Source organism: Mauremys mutica, chromosome 9, assembly GCF_020497125.1.
Source record: "Mauremys mutica isolate MM-2020 ecotype Southern chromosome 9, ASM2049712v1, whole genome shotgun sequence".
Classification (NCBI taxonomy): domain Eukaryota; kingdom Metazoa; phylum Chordata; order Testudines; family Geoemydidae; genus Mauremys; species Mauremys mutica.
Genome location: NC_059080.1, coordinates 93,525,403 through 93,543,988, shown reverse-complemented (window position 1 = coordinate 93,543,988; position 18,586 = coordinate 93,525,403). Strand labels below are relative to the sequence as shown.

Genomic DNA, 18,586 nt, shown 5'->3' with positions numbered 1-18,586 from the left:
TCTAAAACAACGACCTCCAGAACTCAAAGCACAGGCCCCATAGCTTCAGCTAAAGAGCCAGGCTCTATAGATAGGGCTGTAAAATACCCACATCCTCTGTGGATCCAGGCACAGATGTAGCACACTGACGAGTGAGATATACTGCCACTTGATTCAAAGGATAACTCCTATAGCTAACAACTGTAATGGGTCACTAGAGAGTAACATCATTCGGGGGGGGGGGGGGGCTGCCCACATGGATCTAACTGCAGGATCAGCACCCAAGTTGGTACATTACAGTGCCATCTACTTTGTAGAGCTATTACACATAGTCTTTCTTGTTCCTTTCCTTAGTGTGCAAACAAGTTTTTAGTCTTGGAAGAAATAGCCATTATGTTAGTTTTGTTTTATATGATTTTCTGGGTAGAGGAACCTGTATGAGCAACAGGAAACTTTGCTGTCTGCCCTGGTCAGTGATTACAGTCAATTCCTGAGGCAAATTTGCTCCCTAGAAAGCAGGCACTGGTGTGGGATTGAGATTCCTGAAAGAAGAGATTGACCTACATACTGTTGGACCATCTCTGTTCCAAGTGGTATTTATGTAAATGGTACATCACTAATTTGTCCTCCTCTGGGAAGCCTAAGTACAAGGCCCTCTGCATTTGCTACTGCTTCCCAGAGGGATGATCTAGTATCAGAGGAGGACACTGGTGTTGGAAGAAGGGGTAGCATTGGCATTAGATGGTAAAAGTGGGTGAAGATCAAGAGTACTGTCAGTTATGGAAAGCAAAACATTGTCATAGTACCTGACAGGATTGTTTCTCTACAGAGGACTATATAACATCTAGTCATAAGGGAACTGACTTGGGATTGGAATGGCCAACTGAGTGCAGAGGAAGGATGAACCTGTGTAAGGGAAATGTAAGAAAAGACGGGTCAAACTCAGAATTCCAGAAAAGACTGTTTAAAACAACAACAACAAAAATCACTTCCCCTGGTGCATTTTGTGCATCTTCCCATGAGCAAAAAGCAGTTTTTCTGGGAGAGAGGAATCTTTACTCATTTCCCCAGAAAGTCATCCAATTTTGTTAAATTTCACATCTTAAAAATGTGGACTTTGCTGCAAATGTTTTCAGTTGCAAAAGCTGCACTCACAGCCCCTGCTTCCCTCCCCCCCCCACTGCTGTACAAACTCAGTTTTCATCTTTCTTAATATATTAATCTGGAAAACTAAATTGAGGGGTCAGAGGCAGGTCATGTACATTTGTGTCTGAGGAATTAGATGATTAAAATTAAGAGCATCACATGCCAGTGCACTCAAGATGGAACAAAAGTAGCAGTCTACCATTTTTATCTCTCCCAGAGAATATCTATTAGAGAGTTGTGGGGGGAAGTAATTTCTCTGCAGAGAACTTCATGTTAAAACTGGGCATTTTGGCTTGCAATACACTGCTGCATAATATAGTGCTATTCAGTGTGTCAGCAATTCAAAGCGATGCTCCGCTGTTTGGAGCACTTATCTATTATTACTTCAGATAATGAGCATCTGATCCAAAATATAAGTGGTGGATGCTGAGTGAACAGTGAGTGGGGAGAAGATACTGTGGTTCATTGACTAACCAAATTACTTTGGGGCATTTAAATGCATTTCTAGCTTTTTATTCTGCATGGGCTATTGTATTTGAATCCTGTGATGATTCAGTCTTGGAAAAATTAACCCTTTCCATTCCTTGAGGACATTAACACTTGCAGAAGTATACTAATGTAGCAAGAGATGGTAAACGCAGCCTCCAATATGAAAGGCTCATGATCTGGATACTGAGAGAATTTATTATTAAAACAATCCATCTATATGGTATCTAATTATTTTTTAAGAGTGTAACTGAATAGGTGTATGAACTGAGCTGAACCTGGATGTGGATTGGAAAAGTGGCTATTTAGGTTAAGTATCTCTTTCACCAGCTGGCTGAGCTGCTCTTTGAGACACAGACTGTGATGTTGACTAATAATTTATTTGTTATATTTTATTATTTTCCCTCATTTTATTTCTGCATTTTCATTTCCTTGATACAGAAATACTGAAAAAGAGTGACATGTTTGCTACAGAAAAAAAATCACAAAAGCTGTTAATTCAAATAGGGGAAATCTCTCAACAAGTTACCTGTAAATATTTAAGAAAAACCTTGAATTTGCTTTGCCTGCCTTTGAACCCTTCCTGTGCTTGGTTTCTGAGATGATTATGGCAAACAAGTTTATTTGGAAAGATGTTCACATAAGCAGGGAACTGTAAATTAATATTAGAGAGTGTATTCATATTGGAAACCTTTAAATCCATCCAGGAAGCAGAAACAATACTACATGATCAATATATCTTCTCAAAACTCATAAGCAAAGCCTACATTTAGAGTATCAAACACTTGCAACAATCTGCTTATAAATACAGACCAACAATTTTTCATAGAAACCATTCAAATGAATAGCAAATACACTCAGGGAAATCGGAAATTGCTCATGGACAATTCACAAATGCAGACGAGCTTCAGTTTGTCAAATAAATAAATTTAGCAGCTGTACTTTATATATACAGTTGTCAAAATAAAGTCATCCGGTCATCAAGAATATTAAATGGGCCACTATCTAAGAACAGATGAGAGAAAAAGAGTGCACAGATTGCATTTTAAAAGCAATAAGCATCACCCTGTCATAGAAAGTACCAATTCACAAACTAAGGCCCTGAATCTTCATTGGCCTGTACCTTATGTAGGTGTTTAATTACAATCATACAGAATGAGTGCAAAGTAGGTGTAAATCACTACTAAATCAGCATGTTATCATTTTACACCACTTTGCACAATGAGTATGTCTACATGAGGTGCAGGGCAATTGAGATTTGGGCCCACTGGGCAAAAATGGGTTGGAGGGGGTGGGCTTGTCAGATGACTGATTCACAGGGACAGCCTTGGTCTGACATAATTTACAGTTGCTGCCTCAAGAGACTTTGTGTCATATAGCATAGCACTGCTCCTGCTATGCCCCTTCACTATGCCAAGAGGGCCATGGCACAGGCCCAAATGTACCAGGAGAGATTTCCCCTATGCCAGGGGACTTTTCCGCTGGGCATTTGCAGTTGGATTTCAGCAAAGGAACTGTAAGCCAGCTAGAGAATCAAGCCTATAGTATTTTCCGCTGTATCACAGGTATTAAACAATATTGAGATTATTTGTAATGCTTTCTGACATTCGGATTAAAAGCTGTAAACCTTAAGCTCCTTAACCTGAAAGGTTCCATGTCATTGTTTGCAGTTCTTGAGTCAAGAAGATTGTGATAAAATTGAGTTGGGCTAGATTTGGGGGGCTGGTGAGTTCAAAACCCATAGATCAGGTGGATTATGTTCCTCAGATAAGAATAAGCCTCTACAATAAATTGGCAAGTAAAACCTTTAAATCAAATACTGTAGTACCAATGAGCTTTAGACAGATAAACATTATCATGGAAATAGAGGGCTGGGGAGAAGTTACAGATAAAGCAAGGTCAGTTCTTAATGAACCTATAGGGGGGAGTCTTAGCCTTTTCCTTCCCAGCATTCTCTTCTGTTCATATTGCTTTGTAATGTAACTAATGTCCTGATATTGTTTTTATCCTAATCTATTGGGTTCTAAACTGTTACACATTTTGTTGAATTCATATTTTTTTATCTGATGGTCTGGGAGCTCCTGAAGAAAAATACAAATAAAATCACAACTACAATTAACAGATGCTATTTAAAAGTATGTACAAACAAACAAAATCAGCCTTAAAATATTAAAATTGAGCATAACTGGCTCAGGCATAGGGGATTGAATAATGACGCTGTGTGGCCATGGAATGTGGAATAGCTGATCATTAACTCTATGCAGTGACAGGTTAAAGCAGCAAAGAGTCCTGTGGCACCTTATAGACTAACAGACGTTTTGGAGTATGAGCTTTCGTGGGTGAATGCCCATTTCTTCGGATGCATGATAAGTGACAGGTTCGTTACAGTAGGTAAAAAGAAGTGTTAATGGCTGGACAGAGCAGGTATCTGGATCTTACCATCTCTAGTTGCACAATCATATAATACAAAGGCATGTGGGTACTTCTGAACAAAGCAGACCCCTTGTGTTTAGGTCATGTCTCCCTATGCTCTGAATTGGTGGGTACATACTATTTGTTAGGTGCCCCAGTTATGGACCCAGGACCCTGTTTTGCTGTACAAACACAAAACACTATCTTGAATTTTGTTCTTTTAGGAAGTACAATCCTGCCCCCAAAGCTCTAACTCTAGTAATGACAACATGGTGTTGAAGAATAATTAGCCAACACAGCAACCATGTCATTCCCAGAAACGCAAGCTTTCAGCAGCAACTCTGCCAGGAACAATGTAGGCAGGGGAATGGGTTTTGTAATACTCTCAGGCAAAACTAGCTGCTTTCTGCACAGCTTTTCTAGATGCCACTGCAGAACTTTAGTTTATGTATAAAGAATGTGAACACTCCCAGAACGAATACATTTATTTAAACCTGGGTATGTGAACCAGATTAAGTAAAATCCCTTGTGGATTTTCCAGTAGAAAAAAAAAACTTCTACTGGTTCCTTCTGGTTCCAGATTACAGCTAGATTTTGGAATAGCCCAACAGGTCCTGGTTTCTGTAACCACTCGTTCTTCAGTACAAACCTAGAAAAAAATGGAAACTGACTCACTTATGGGAATTGATCTTTGGAAGGAATAGGTTGTGTGTGCTAATGCAAAAGTGTTTGTCCTCATAGAAGGGCTTTAAAAAAAACCCAAAAAACAAACAAACAAACCAAAACCAAGAGCTTCTTGTTGAAAACAACAGGCCTTCAGAAAAATATTTTTGAGCAATAAAGTTAGAGCCATTTGTTCTCAGATGAGTGACATAATTTGAGACTTTTTGCAGTGTCATAGACACGTTGGTCCCAGGATACTAGAGAGGCAAGGTAGGCGAGGTAATATCGTTTATTGGACCAATGTCGGTTGGTGAAAGAGGTGAGCTCTCAAGATGAAGAGCTGAAGAAGAGCTCTGTGTAGCTCGAAAGCTTGTCTCTTTCTCTAACAGATGTTGGTCCAATAAAATATATTACCTCGCCTACCTTGGCTCTATAATTTAAAATTATACTATTTAGTGGACTCCAAGTTTTCTAGAGCCTCGTTGCCTGGCTTGACTTTTTGTATATGTTATATTGTGGGTGTATTTTTATCAGGCCAGACTCTCATTTGTAGTAGCACCTTACTCCTAAAGCAGCCCCTTCACTTCAGTGGGACTTCCCACAGAGTGAAATATTACTCAGGGCGAGTAAAGGTACCAGAGTCTAGTCGTTGACCACTTGGTAACGGCAGTGGCACTAAACCGTTTCTGTTGACAGTGGGATGACCCAGATTGGAGACCCAGAAGGATCATTCAAATGTATAAGTACCAGAGGTCTACATTTTGGATTTTTTTCTCTGTTTTGTTTTTCTCAAAAACTTTAAAGGGGAAAAATATAATTTCCCAACCCACTCCTCCGTGCAACAGTATATCCCAATCCAACATGTAGTGAATTACAAGCTGGGAGCCTGAAAGGATCGTGGTGGTGTTTTACTAGGTTTGTTCCGCAACTCTGTATTACTTTCCATCCTGTGACATCACAGTTTTTCCAGAGGGAACTTTAAATTCCTTCTGAGTACCTGCAATTGAAGTTTTAAACAGCTCTATCTTTCTCAAGTCTCAGCGTGGATTCCTGCTGGGCTTTCATAATAGACAGCCGCTCTCTGTCATTCAGAAAGAGCCCTGCTCTGTCCGAACTTTTCACATGATCAAATTTGCTGGGCCCATTGGTTTGTTTGATAAATGCCATAATCCATGGCGTCAATTCTAGCAGTTTGCTTTTGAAAAGGAAAATATTCTCAGTGTTCTGTCTCTGGGTGTCATTTTAATGTCTGGGCTTCACTAACCTATGAAGAGTAAACAGAATGTGTTTGGTGTCCCAGCAAAAGTGAGCTGTAGGTGTAGCTACAAATAGCATGGGGGGAGAGGGGAGAATGCTTTCATGTGCTCCATTGCAATGATCAAACCAGAACTCATGAGCTCCCTAGCTATTGCAATTCATCTCCCCAAACACACTAGGCATGATAATTCTGTCTGGGTGCAAGCTGTTAAAATCTAGCCAGTGGGTCATTAGGTTTTAACAGGGAATACATTTCCTATTTACCAGTCATTCTAGCTGCTTGCATCATAGGCCACCATATTTAGAAAGCCTTCATCGTAACTATGGAAACACGTTTTTGCTTAAGCAAAGTTGGTTAGAGTTAATTCAGTTTGTTCTGAATTAGCTGAAGATGATCTGAGGAGGTGTGTGTGCATGTGAGAGAAAGAAAGATCTTTCATCTGCCTTTTCTACAAGCTGCCTGCTTGTTCCAATAAATCAAAAGAAAGTAGTATACATAGGGAACTCCTTTCATTTCCATTGACATCAATACTTTCTGTGACTGGATATCACTCCTTCATAAAACACACATATTGTGGATCTCATTTTCAAATGTAAGTACCTGAACCCCCACAGGTGCTTAAAAAATATAGGTACCAACAAGAGCCAAGCCTAGTGCTTTCCTCCCATTGACTTCATATGCTGAAGTGTTATCCTGACTAGAAAAGCTTTCCTGAATCAGGGCCTTCATGCACCTTGTCACACTCTTTGGTTTCAGCTTGAAACACAGAAGACACATCACTAGAGTTAGTAGAGAAGTGTGGACATTTTTTGCAAATATTTTCATGAAAAAAATCACCCCCTTTGTTTTCAACCAGGACATTTTACAATTTCCCCCCAACCAGCTGTATGCATCGCTAGCAGCCTGATTGAAAGCCCAGTGAAGTCAGTGGAGATATTCCCATTGATTTCTGTGAACTTTGGATCAGCCCTTCCAGCACAGGGGCATTTTGACTTTAATCAGGGCTACAATGGTAACTCCAGGACCCTCTTTGTATACTTTTGTATACTTCTGAGCTACAGGATGTATTGACTCAGGGGTGCGTATAACTTCTCTTCTTCCACAACAAATACAATTTTCTTTTTACGTTCTCCACTTCCTCCTCCTTCCTGCAAATAAAGGAAAGTCATCCACCCCAAAAAGATTATGTACCAGCTACTGCCTGCCAGATCAGGGGAGATCATCTGGGAATACTGTAATAAAAAAAATGTGGTCGCTATTAAGCAGTAAGCTAAAGATAAATTGAATCTCTATGCTTGTTTAGCTGGTTGACTCACTGTAGTGTGGTAATTGCAAAATATGTTGCCTGGAGTAGGATAATTCTAAAGATTTAGAGGAACAAAAATTCTTGATTATTTTCATATGCTGTTTATTCTTAGTAAGTTATGACATCCCACCAGGCTAAAGTGGGAGGGGATGGTGGCTTTTATATGGATCAGAGCATATGAATCCGGTTATATGAATCCTCAGAGAATCTCCATAGGTACCTAATGCTCCTTGTACCTAAAAAAAAAAAAAATTAATTCACCTCTATCCTGGTGTATTCTGTGGGGTGGAGTTAAAGTTAGATTTATTACTTAAATTAGTTTGCTAGTTCCCAGGCTTGGCCTTTAGCAGGGTTCCCATTCAAATTCCATCCACTATCTCCAGTGGATCTGGGTGTTTGTCTCATCCTTGCTCATCATTCACATGGCCCTCACCTCTGTAAATGATTATATAGAGAGTATAACTATGCTTACTTCAGGGGGCCTCTCTTTGCTTTCTCTCTCTCTCACACACACACACACACACACACACACACACACACACACAGCTGTACCAAAACTGTCTCCATACATTTTCCAAACTTTGGGGGTTCGGGGATCCATATATTGTGACCTGCGCCCATCTCTGCTACTGTGTGCCATATAAATAAAGAGTGGCCATAAAGCTGAGCAGCAGTGTTGCCGAATGCACATCCAAAGGTACATAAGCTCTGCTTTCAGGAACAGATGTTGTATGTCTAAAGCTAATGCCGGCTGTTTTCTCGCTGATAGTGTAGCATCTTGAATTTAATAGGTGTTTGTGAAAGGACTGTGAAGATACTGAGTTAGGAACTCAGCACTTGCCCCACTGACCTCTGTGGAAACGGATAGCACTCAGCAGATTGCCATAATGCAGGGCCCGTTTCTACAATGAGATGTCCATCACAGCCAGTGTGTGAATAACAATGTTGACAGTGTTGCAGTTCTAGAGTGATTTTCATCTCAACATCTCAAGGATGGTAAAGTTGAGCTAATTTGTTGTCATTTTTACACTTCATTTTCTTTTGGTCACTCCCTATTGAAAGGACCAGCATGAGCAATTTTCTTTTACTGTCTTTCCCTCATCTGTCATCACCCACAGTATTTACTGTAACGAGCCTGTGAGCAGAAATGGAAATATGGACATTAGCAAATGGAGCTGAATGTAAAAAGGAGCTTCCAAGAAGCATGGTGGTTGTTAGCAACCTCGCTTAGCTGCTAGCAATAGCACCAGCCTTCCCCGTAGGGCAAGACTCTGTACATCTCCAGTGTAAATGTCAACACCTTTGGGAGAGAGCTGTATTATAACAAATACTCTGTCGTGGGGGAAGGGAGGGAGAGGATGCAATCTGATATTTCTTGGGAAACTGTAACCTACATCCTTTCTCCCTCCCTCAATGCACTGGGCACAAAAGAGGAGAAAACCAGTAGTATTCTGCCGACTCTGGAGTGATTGTAAAATGTCTGTCGTGGCTGTGTATTTTTCTTACCACTTGGTATCCAGTGGAGAAGCAGATCCTGGAGTCTGCTTGATTGACCACTCAGCTGTCCATAATATCATGTGTATTTCCACCACTCATATGGCCTTGGTTTATGCAAACCAAAAATCTTGGGCCAGATCCTCAGCTGCTGTAAGTTGGCACTGCTCCACTGATGCCAGGGGTCGGCAACCTATGGCCAAAGACCGCACACGAGCTGATTTTTAATGGCACGCTGTGGCTGGTGCTGGCCCCACTCAGCCCACTGCCGAACCCCGGCAGCGGGCTGAGCGGGACCGACAGCCGGGACCCCGGCAGGCAGCAGTGTGCCATTAAAAATCCTGCCCGGCCCAGCCCAGCCCGCTCTTCTCCGCCCCCTGCCTCCTGCTCTCTCTGGCGGGGGCAGGAGGCAGAAGCAAGCTTGGTCCTGCCGGCTGCTGCTGTAGGGCAGGCTCCGCCGGTAGCCAAGATTCCCCCTGCCCCACCTCTTCCCCCAGCATGCTGCATCGTGCCCCACCTCCTCTCCCTCCCTCCCTGCCGCCGATGGCCCTTGCGAGGGAGGGGAGAAGAGGAGCCCCAGCGCCCTCGCTGCTCAGACCGGGAAGGAGGTGGAGAAGAGGCAAGAGCGGGGCCTTGCGGAAGGGGGGTGGAATCAGGGTGTATCCCTCCAGCCCCCTGCCGTGAGCACCCCTCGGATCCCAGCCCACCCCCCCAGCCCTCTGCCCTGACCTCTGCACCCCACTCACACCCAGCTCTCTGCACTCCTCCATGACCCCAGTCCTGACTCCTGCACCCCCTCACACGCCCCTTGCCCCCTGGCCTGACTCCTGCACTCTTCACACATACCCAACCCTCCCCGCCCTATTCCCTGACTCTTCCACCCCCCACATCCGCACCCTCCATCCTGAGCACCAAACGGGAGCTCCTGCACCCTCCCCCCACATTCCCACCTGCACCCCTCACACCAAATAGGAGCTGCCCAGGTAAGCGCTCCACGCCCAAACCTCCTGCCCCAACCCTGAGTCCCCTCCCTCATTCTAGCTCCTGGCCAGACTCTGCACCCCAACCCCCAGCCTGCTCCTTCCCCCCCAGCCCTGTGCTCAGTGCACCCCCACCCTCAGCTCAGTGCAGAGAGAGAGGAAGAGAATGGGCCAGAACCGGGGAGAAGGTAGGTACCCACTCTATGTGGGCCGAGCCGTGACCCCAGACTGGCAGCGGGCTGAACGGGGCTGGCAGCCGGGACCCTGGCTGGCAGGAGCCAGCGGACAGAACCCCAGACCCGTAGCAGGCTGAGCCGCTCAGCCTGTTGCTGGTCTGGGATCCCCGCCGTCAGCCCCACTCAGCCCGCCGCCAGTCTGGGGTCCTGGCCCTGCTCAGCCCACTGCCGGCCTGGGGTTCTGGCTGCTGGTCCCTTGCCAGCTGGGGTCCCGGCCGCCGGCCCCGCTGCCAGCCTGGGGTCTTGGCTGCCCCTTGCCAGCTGAGATCCCAGCCGCAGGCCCCGCTCAGCCTGCTGCCGGCCTAGGTGAATGGAACCCCAGACCAGCAGCGGGCTGAGCAGGCCACCAGTGTAATTTTAAATGAAGCTTCTTAAACATTTTGAAAACCTTGTTTACTTTACATACAACAGAAGTTTAGTTATATAATATATAGACTTATAGAGAGAGACCTTCTAAAAAATGTTAAAATGTATTACCGGCACACACAACCTTAAATTAAAGTGAATAAATGAAGACTCGGCACACCACTTCTGAAAGGTTGCTGACCCCTGACTGATGCCAATGGAGCAAGGTGCTGATCTGCAGCAGTTGAAAATCTTTGAGGCTGAGCCTAGTGAAGGGCACCCAACCTAAGTCGTAACCAAGTCCCGTTTGTGTCCCCTGGAGGATTTTGCATCAGTCAGTCTCAATCTCAGCTACGTGCTTGATTCCTCTCTGTTATGCTGGTGTAAAATCAAGAGCAACTCTACTGGAGTTACAGCAGTGTATAGCTGGGGTGAGAGGAAAGTTTGTGTGTGTCTCTCTCTAATTACAGACACTTGTCACTGTATTATCTATACACCATAAACTGGGTAAAGGAAAACAGGCCCAAACATATTAAAAAAAAAAAACTCCCCTCCAGGGAAAAAATAAAGGCTCTGCTTTTGTATCTAAATCTGTGAAATTTGATTCCAAGAGGGTCATGTCCATGTGGTTTTGATCCACAAGGGTTTGCAGCTGAGGAATCAAGGTCCAGATTTGGATGAGCCATAATCTCAGTCACACCATCTGAGTTTCTCCTGGCTTATCAATGAAACAAGCAAAATGGTGACTTTCACTGGAGTGTGATGCCAAGCTATAAAATGAACCATGTTTCTTCACAATTGGGCCCTGTTTACTAGAAATTTGGCACCAGTTGTAGGATCAGGCAGAGGAAAGATTGGTCCAGTGGAGAGGAAGTATGGTCCTATGGTTAGGGAACTGTCCCAGAGTTAGGCCAAACCTAGGTTCAATTCCCTGCTGTACCACTGACTTCCTCTGTAACCCTGGGCAAATCACTTAGTCTCTCTCTGCTTTAGGTCTCCACCTGTAAAATGAGGATAATAGCACTGCCCTACCTCACAGGGTGTTATGAGGGTAAATACATTAAAGATAATGAGGCACTCCAGCAGTATATTAATGGGGGCCATATAGGTTCCCTGGAAAGGTTTAAGACCCTTAGCAAATCCTTCAGAAAACAAGGTTTGAGTTTTTGTTTGTAACAAATACTAAAACTGGGCACGGTTCAAGTGGGTTTAGTTTTCACTTGCTCCCTCAGAATGGGTGCGGGTCTGACTCTTTTCCAGGAATTTTCCCTTAGTATGACACTTGCTTCCTGATATACAGTGTGTAGAGATGAGAGCTAAAGCAATATGATTGTACAATACCTGCCAGCATGACTACAATGTGAACAACTGCCTCTGACTGGAAACAGTGTTACCTTCTAAAACAGTTGTAGGCTTGCTGAGTAGGAACAGTGGAAAAGTGCAGAAGTGTGTAAGTCACGTACACACCCCACCCTCATCAATGATATATGTGTGTTGACAGAAACAGCTCCACTGAACCATTTCAGCCATACAGATCTCTGGTGCTGGGACACAAAGGTTGTGCCTAGCAAAGAGAGCTCTGCCAGTACTGTGGGGGGTGGGAAGGAGGGTGTTATTAATGTCAAGGGAGGAAGTACTGGAAAAGGGAGCTGTATTTCTGGTTTGCAAACCCTCATTCTGTTCATAATAAGAAACTAAGGGCCAGATCCTTTCCTTTGTGCTGCACCATGGTGCTAAACTTCCTTAAAGCCAGTGGATCTGTTCCCAAACTGTAGCAGAATCCTGGGGTGGCACAGAGCTGCCATAACAGTTCCTATGCCACCACACAGAATGGGGAGGGAAAGGAGGTGGCTCAGGGCGTCCCTGTACTCCGATGGGCCCACGCTGCCATAATGGCCCCTGAAATTGCTCCAGTTTGTGGTAGGGGACTGGTCTAATGCAGAGCAGGCATAGGATTGGGGGCAGGGAGGAATACATTGGTGGTTTAAAGCCACCTTTTCATGTGTGTCCCCCCCACATCCTTCCTGAGTGCTCCCCAGCTGCTACATATGTATGTCCTAACTAATATAAAAAACTAGCTCAGACATGCCATAGAGTGCTGCGTGCTCTAGTGTGCATTAAAGCTGTGCACCAGCATCTGCCCATCATGAACCCCATCATTAAGTGCATCCTCTGAAGTCTCATCAGCAGTTAATTCAATGTAATCATTTTGTGTGTGTGTGTGTGCCTGTGTGTGCGTGCGTGTGCGTGCTTTATAACTAATTCCTTATCCCTCATCAGCCTTATGTTTTGCCTCACAAAACTTGGTTTTCTAGTGACAAATCAGAAACGTTGCCTTTGCTCAAACTCATGTGTTTTCATGCAGAATTTTTCAGTCTCTCCTGCGAAAATTCACACAGAGACAATTGATGGCTTCACACAGATATTATGAGCATAAGTAGGGCCTAAATATGTCACACTAGCTAGTTACCCAGATGTTCCAAGCCTGTGAGCATGGTGCATGTTACATTTATATTTTAAGAAAGAAAGAAAACTGGTAGTGTGTGTGTGGGGGGGAGGGGCTGTCCCAGCCAGTGCCGGGCTTGGACAACAGGGCAATCTGATTTGCATGGTGCAAGGAGGATGGGCCATCACAACTGGCATGGTGCCCGGAAGTTCTACCTGCATAGCATATTCAAAGGGCATGTAGACTGTATTATTGGATAAGTCTACCCTTATGAAAAACTGCTGCATTCCTACAAAGTTCACTCCCCAGCAGTGAAGTTATATAATTAGAAATCCTGAGAAAACAGCAAAGCTGATTATTTGGTGGCTCATTTATAAGCAAAGAAGCAGCCAACAGTTGTAAGCCCATATTGAAACTTCCCGCACCCCCCCTCCCCCGCCACACACATTAATCAGCTGTGTTTTGACTTTGTCTTGTTATCCCAGTTGGAAATTTAATCTTTCACAAGGCCTCCAAAGGGTCTGCCATTGTTCATACGGTTTGAGATATTTTTGGTTTTATTTAAAGACATTATTAAACTCCCTAATCTAAATGCACTAACAGAAATGTATGGGGTTGGAACGGGGGTATGTGCTGATTCATTTCTACTCTTTTATTCCCATTTCATTGTACAGAGCATAAATACATAAATCTGCATGTGTCAAGATGAGAATAGACTCTCTGTGAAATGCTAGAGAGAATTAGACATGATACCTCTGAGAAACTGATTTTCTTCTGCTGTATCTTACAGTAATTTAATAGGGATGGCATTTAAAAAAAACAGAAACCCTTAACGGTCTGGGTGGCAGTATTGTTTCAAGGTTAAACCAGAAGACTAACAGTTCAGGACTTTGGGATTTTCATTTCTGACTCTACTCTTCCTACCTATGCCACTGACTTGCTGAATGATGATAGCCAAGTAACTTAACCCTTCTGTTCCTCAACAGACTTGTCTATAGAATGGAGCCAGTGACGCCTACCTCACAGGGATCTTGAGATTCATCTATATATATTACAGCATAGATGCAGCATAATGGGGCGTCGCCAGATGGTGCAATTCCAGACAATTTTGCTAGTTCTGTATATCCGAATGTTTATAGGAGCTAGAGATGCTTATTGGCAACTGTGATACAATTCCCTTTAGAGGCTAAGCATATCGCCAGTAAAGTCTGTTCTACCTTAGGCCCATTCTCTTTCTGACTGTTTTATTTTCGGTGCCTATAGCTGCCTATAGCTATACCCATGCAAGCAAACAAGAACATTACATATTACAAAAACATTGCTATATGCCTGCATATCTGCCTATCTCTCGTCTCTTCTCCTGTGGATGGATGGATTAGACAGAGATTAAATGCGCTGAGAAAATGTACATACTAATAGCTGTGTCATTTATCATAGGAACCGGACTATATGTATAATTTACATGTATATTGACCAGAATTCTGGCACAAAATTTACTGTTATAAAATAAATAAATAATAATTGGAGATATACCAATCTCCTAGAACTGGAAGGGAAAAGTCATTGAGTCCAGCCCCCTGCCTTCACTAGCAGGACCAATTTTTGGCCCAGATCCCTAAGTGGCCTCCTCAAGGATTGAACTCACAACCCTGGGTTTAGCAGGCCAATGCTCAAACCACTGAACTATCCCTCCTCCACAGAGGGCTGGTGGATCTGTAGCACCACAAGCTAGTAATGGGAGCTGCAGATTCTCAGGAACAAAACCTTAATATCTATGCAGAGAGGATATCAGTGTTCAAGGACTCATCTGAAAGGCCCCCATCCACTAAACTGCAAAGGACTCAGTTTATTCAACACTACTGAGTTTCACTTGTTTTTCCAGGGATGTATAGTCCTCTAGCATATTCTCCCCAGCATAGAGTGTCCATATTATTGTTCAGCTGAATTATAACATCAGCATTTATATTCTATAGCATCTATAGTCACTTGAAAGTCAATAGCCAATTGTAAAATCATACATCTAGGAAACGAGAATGAAGGCCATACAGGATGGCAGACTCTATTCTGGGAAGAAGTGACTCTGAAAAATACTTGGGGGGGGACATGGTGGATAATCAGCTGACTAGGACCTGCCCCTGAGATGCTGTGGCCCAAAGGGCTAATGCAATCAATCCTTGAATGTATAAATAGGAGAATAGTGAGGGATAGAGAAGTTATTACCTCATTATTTGGCACTGATGTGACCAGTGCTGGAATACTGTCCAAATCTGGTGTCAACAATTCAAGGAGGATGTGGGGAAAATTGGAGAGGATTCAGAGGAGAGCTATGACAATGATTAAAGGATTGGAAAACCTTCTTTGTAGTGAGAGGGTCAAGGAGCCCTATCTTTTTCAGCTTATCAGTGAGAAAGTTAAGAGGTGGCTATAAGAACCGACATGGGGAACAGAAATTCAATAACAGGGAGCTCTTCAATCAGACAAGGATATAAAACAATGCAATAGCTTGAAACAGAACCATGACAAATTCAGACTAGAAACATTTTGAACTGTGCGAATAATCAACCATTGGTACCATTTACCAAGGGTTATGGTGGATTCTCCATCATTGGCAATTGATATTGGATATTTTTCTAAAAGATATGCTCTTGTTCAAACAGGCATTCATTCAGGGAAGTCCAAGGCCCTGTGTTATGCAGGAGGTCAGACTGGATTATCACAATGGTCCTTTCTGGTTTTATAATCTATGAATCTGGAGTGTGAGTTTTAGACTCAGGAATGTGTTACTAGAGGGCAGTACAACAGTATGCATTTTCCAATTAGTGGTGCTGATGGTGTGTAACTTCACGTTATTTACCTATGTGATGTAACAGCCCAGCACTAGGCTATCTAGCCCTGTTTTAGGAGGCAGGAGGAAATGGACAGGATTTCTGTGGGATTCTAAAGACGACTTTTCTTTTACCTAATAGGCAAAGCCTGTAGTGGATATAGTGTTACCCTTAACACTTCCAATCTCTGAAAGAGGTCTAAATGCAGCACCAGGGCAAGCAGGGATATTTTCTATTATGTTCCAAGGAAGTTCACTGCCTGTTCCAGTGCTGAATTTGGCCCAGTCGAACCAGGATCTGTCTCTTCTGTTTCAGACATCTCATTCCATTATGAGTCTCACAAACAAAGACAATCTTTATTTTTTTAATGTTGGGCTATAAGTATCATCAGTCATGAAATCCTGTAAGAGTCTGCAATTTTGATCAAACAAAACCAATTATCTTAATAGAGATATAGTTTAACATGCTGAGTGTGTCCATCTTATGAAACATTGCTGCTTCCCCCCCCCCCCCCCATAGATGCACACCATTATTTGGTTAGATTAGATTACCATTCTAGTAGGGGAAAAATGAGAATCTGCCACAGGGGTAATCTGCCATCAGCTAAATAAAGATTTAATTGTGGCACAAGTAATTCGACACGCATAATAGAAAAAGTGTATGTTTAGTGTGGAGAATCGGTGATGTTGACAGCTTTTGAAAATTGTAAAATGCAACTATTATTGGAGATGAGGGGTGGGGACTATAATGGGTTCTAAAAAAAGAAAGCTCTTGTCAGCAAAAGAATACATTTTCGTGCCTGGAATGACTTTGTGAGGTTGCTGAGAAAAGGACAGATCCAATTTTATCCTCCTTTATATAGTTTTAGAACTCCTGGTATTTCCAAAATTCCCATGGACGGGTAAGGAATGTAGGAGAGGAGGACCTTAAAAACTGGTGGTTCTAGATTTTAAGAGTGCTCAAAAATGTTGTGGTTTTAGTTACACTGGGTTCTAAATTATGATTCAGGGCAGTTGCTTAATTTTTAAAAAAATCTTTTCATTCCCAGATCATTTCAGAAGCAGGGCAACAAGTCAATGTTTACTCACAAGCAACACTGTTCAGAAATTCTAGGTAAATTACTTGAATGGTGGCCACTATCTTTAGCCCGCCTCTATATAGCATTTCCCACTGTCCAACTGCATTAGGAGCTGGGATCAGAGAATCTTCAGTGCCGAGGTTGAGTCTTAATGATTTGGGGAACATTTAGAAGGTTTCTTTTTAGAGAGGGTCAAAAATGCTAATTATATATTTGTGGTTTTAAAAAAAGATTTCTAAGTGTCCTATAAAAATGTTACAAAGAGAACTCAAAACACGGTCAGCTTTCATAAACCAAAACATTTCTGTATTATCTCTTTTTCTTTGAAAAACTAGGCTATTTGGAACAAGATAAAAAATTTCCACACAGTTTCCATTTTCATTTTGGTTCCATAGCTATATTTGGTTGAAATTATTTTGACCAGCTCATGTTTGTTTACTAGAAAATTACTTTTCATTATACAACATGAGTCTTGCGTTCAGAGCTGCTAGACCTGTCTCCCAAAGTTGGGCTCTTTATAGTGTACCTGACATTATCCCCTCAGAGAGACCCCTCTTGACGTCCCTGTCCCATTTTTTCCCTCACAGTTCTAGTGTCCTGGGTTCTACCCCTTACTCTGTTATCCCTTATCTTTGTCATCTTCCAGGAACTCCTATCTCTTTAGCTCTACTTCCAGGTGTCTCATCTAGCATGCTTCATGATTTTGCATCCTGTGCATTTGTAGCTGCTACTTCCAAGACACCTTTTTATTTTTATTTTTTTGTGCTTCTGGCTAACTCCCTGCTCTAGGGCCTTTTGTTCTGGCTTTCCTTTTGCCCTCTCTGCGGGAAGCCCTCCCCATACTCTTCTTCAAGGCTTTCTCAGATAAGCCACAAAAGGTTATGTGATGTTTTCAATTTTGAACTTGCAAAGTTTGAGCAGGGTTGGCATTTTCCAAACTTGTCACCTCCAAACTAGAGTAAGTTTGAAATCATTCATTCTTTAACCACATACCATGGTATTTTTCATTTACTGTGGCCTTTTAAATTTGTTTTGGGCTTTATTCTGGAGAATTTGGAAAGAAGCAAAGATTCCCTAATCTCCCAGTTAATTTCCAGTAGAGCAGAGTAGAGATTACACTGGAATTTTCACATTATATAAAATGATAAATAAGAACATGTAATCTATATTCACTTGCTTCTTTTAGGTAAAGAAATGTCCTGAACAATTCAATCCTCATCCAGGAGCTGACATTCCTTTCACAACAGAGGTTTTTTCTTGTGGCTTGATTATCTCTTCATGAACACTTCAACTTTGACCATTCTAGCTGCCACATAGAGTCAAGTTCTTCTCACACTGACTGGCAGCAAGGAGCGGTCCAAAGACAAATGGTGATATAAGGTGTTTCCCCTGCACGGCCATAAATCATCAATATGGTGACAACTTGTTCAAAGGCTTCCTGATGAAACTGGATTCCTTTCTTTTCACTAAAAGATCTCACCTGGCAAAGAAGAAATTGGATCATACAACAGAAGGTTGTAAGGAAATATACAGTGAATTCTGTTGTGGAGGGAATCGATGCATCACTTCCTCTGTTCTGACTGGTATTTGATACCTCCCATGGGAAATGTCCTGCATGATTATATTTCATTCATCCACCACAACGTGAGGATGGTGAGACTTCTTTTGACAAATAAAAACATATTCTTTATACTTGCATAATAAAGTTATACCTAAGGGCTAGACCGTGCTCTTGTTTTATTCAGCTGAGTAGGAGAATACAAATTCCTCCACCCCCCTAATGGCCACCAGTGCAGAATTCCCCCCTTGGTAGGGGAATTCTCCATTGGGATAGCCACCTCCAACACCAGCCATCCTTCCCTACAGCAGAAGGGATGGGAGGAGGCATTCTGGGGGCTGGGGTATTGATGGGCTCAGCTACACCTGTTCCTC

At 42.8% G+C, this 18,586-nt stretch overlaps 1 long non-coding RNA gene across 2 annotated transcripts in view; it reads left to right on the top strand.

The window, feature by feature from the left end:
- The window catches only part of LOC123377965, a 96,250-nt gene extending 77,874 nt beyond the window's left edge, over positions 1-18,376 (top strand). Inside the window, exons 1-2 of one of the 2 annotated variants that reach the window (XR_006582401.1) lie at positions 7,836-7,947; positions 17,841-18,376. This is a non-coding gene — a long non-coding RNA (uncharacterized LOC123377965). Of the gene's footprint in view, positions 1-7,835; positions 7,948-17,840 lie in introns of those variants that run through there. The other variant, XR_006582402.1, reaches the window with a different exon arrangement.
- Positions 18,377-18,586: the final 210 nt, after the last annotated feature.